At 57.2% G+C, this 2,500-nt stretch overlaps 1 non-coding gene across 1 annotated transcript in view; it reads right to left on the bottom strand.

Annotated features, from left to right (window-relative positions):
* The window catches only part of LOC126093585 (small subunit ribosomal RNA), a 1,909-nt gene extending 1,346 nt beyond the window's left edge, over positions 1 to 563 (bottom strand). The window contains exon 1 of the ribosomal RNA XR_007521717.1: positions 1 to 563. This exon is cut by the window's left edge and continues 1,346 nt beyond it. This is a non-coding gene — a ribosomal RNA (small subunit ribosomal RNA).
* Positions 564 to 2,500: the final 1,937 nt, after the last annotated feature.

Raw genomic sequence — 2,500 nt, 5'->3', positions numbered from 1 at the left:
TAGATACTCGTTAAAGGATTTAAAGTGTACTCATTCCGATTACGGGGCCTCGGATGAGTCCCGTATCGTTATTTTTCGTCACTACCTCCCCGTTCCGGGAGTGGGTAATTTGCGCGCCTGCTGCCTTCCTTGGATGTGGTAGCCGTTTCTCAGGCTCCCTCTCCGGAATCGAACCCTGATTCCCCGTTACCCGTTACAACCATGGTAGGCGCAGAACCTACCATCGACAGTTGATAAGGCAGACATTTGAAAGATGCGTCGCCGGTACGAGGACCGTGCGATCAGCCCAAAGTTATTCAGAGTCACCAAGGCAAACGGACCGGACGAGCCGACCGATTGGTTTTGATCTAATAAAAGCGTCCCTTCCATCTCTGGTCGGGACTCTGTTTGCATGTATTAGCTCTAGAATTACCACAGTTATCCAAGTAACGTGGGTACGATCTAAGGAACCATAACTGATTTAATGAGCCATTCGCGGTTTCACCTTAATGCGGCTTGTACTGAGACATGCATGGCTTAATCTTTGAGACAAGCATATGACTACTGGCAGGATCAACCAGGGAGCTGCGTCAACTAGAGCTGAGCAGCCGGCCGCCCGGGAGTGTGTCCCAGGGGCCCGCGCGAACACGCAAGCGTCCGCTCAATTATTCTGCAAACAGGAGGAGGCTGAGCTCCCCTGCACAATACACCTCGAAACCCTCTCAGGTCCCGGCGGCGCGCAGCGCCGTCCTAAGTACTTGGTCGGGTTCGAGAGAGGCGCAATCGCCCGGAGTTAGGCGAGTAGACGCTTTAGGTGCGACCACCCGTGCTCCCAACTGAGCTTGCCGCTGCCGACAGAGGCCCGGGAGCGTGCTGTCGTGGCATTGCCGGCGGGAGACAACACGCGCCACCTACGGTGACCGGCAGCTCCAACGCCAGCGCCACAGAAGGGCAAAGGCCCCACGTGGGTGCCGAAGCGAACTCTCCCAGCACAGCGCACGTGCCAACACGTCTGCACAACTGCGATACAAACCACCAGCGAGAACCGCTGGGGCGACCGAGCAGCAGACGGCGTCGCGGCGCCGAGTGCCGGGCGGCGGCGCATCCTCAACGCACACAGTCCTCAGTCGGACCAGCACACTGCAGATGTCCACCGCGCTTCGCACCGGGCCCGCGAGGACCCACTTTGGCCGCCCGGCGCCGCGCGCAGGGTGCCCCGGCGCGCAGCTGCGCCGCCTGCCGCGTCCGTCGGCCGGCGCGCCTGCCACTGGGCGCCCCCACCAGCCGGCTGTAGCGCGTGCGCCCACGCACCGCGCGGCCAGCACGCCGGGCGGCCCCCCCTCACCGGCCGGGGACGGTCCCACCCAGCCACCGCCGCGTATCGCTTCACACACAGATTTGCCCTTACTGATTTACCTCCAGCAACAACAACCGCACCACAATGGGTTTACCAGTTGTTCATTTGCGTAACGTCACCAGCAAACGTAGACGTCCATCCCAGTTTGCAAATGCAACGATTATTGCATACCTGTCTGTTAGGTGCCACGACACACTACGTCTGCCCACATACACGCAACAAAATGTGCACGACTAGAGAACACGTGGGAGGTGGCCCCCTACGTATGCGATGTCCATTACGACACCGACTGTCAACCAGCATCTGTACCATGTCGCAGATGTGGAACGCGGTGCACCATGCTATCACACTGTGTGAGAAGAGACGACTACGTTTGAATACACGCGCCACTACATCAACAGACGGCTCATGCTGATCGCCATCCAGGGCGTCCGTTACTCCCACACGTCTCTATGGCGTACCACACTGCAATGTAGCTGTTATGGGGAGACGGCACGTGGCTGAGTGCACAACATTTGGACCGTATGGTTCGCTGTTGTTGGGCGCAGTCGTTGTACGGTCACACATGTGCCACAGCGTATCATTCAGTACATACGGACCTATGTGCAGTACAATGTGAGGGTTAAGCTTACGACATCAGCGGACAGTGGACACAGGCCGTACCACGACGTAGACTGAGCGCTTCGACATGCGAATGCCAGTGAACAGCTGCGAAGGGCATTGAACACGCAAGCACCTGAACGACCAGCGTGCGAAGGCAGGGGGGGGGGAGGGGGGGGCGATGTACATCCTGCAGTCGTCCACATTACAGTGTACAGCGGGAGCATGTAAAAAGTAAGCAACACTTGCGAAGTGTTGAACATGAAACGATACACAAGAGGGTGGGCGGTGCGAGTAGCGAACTATATTCAGAGGGTTGTGGTTAGACAACACTAGATTAATGTAACGTGTCATATGCCAATTACAGAGCAGGTTAAGGCACAACGTGGGTTAGGTTAAGGCACAACGTGGGTTAGGTTAAGGCACAACGTGGGTTAGGTTAAGGCACAACGTGGGTTAGGTTAAGGCACAACGTGGGTTAGGTTAAGGCACAACGTGGGTTAGGTTAAGGCACAACGTGGGTTAGGTTAAGGCACAACGTGGGTTAGGTTAAGGCACAACGTG

The sequence above is a fragment of the Schistocerca cancellata genome, chromosome 7 (assembly GCF_023864275.1).
Source record: "Schistocerca cancellata isolate TAMUIC-IGC-003103 chromosome 7, iqSchCanc2.1, whole genome shotgun sequence".
Classification (NCBI taxonomy): Eukaryota; Metazoa; Arthropoda; class Insecta; order Orthoptera; family Acrididae; genus Schistocerca; species Schistocerca cancellata.
This window is presented reverse-complemented; position numbering and strand designations above follow the sequence as displayed.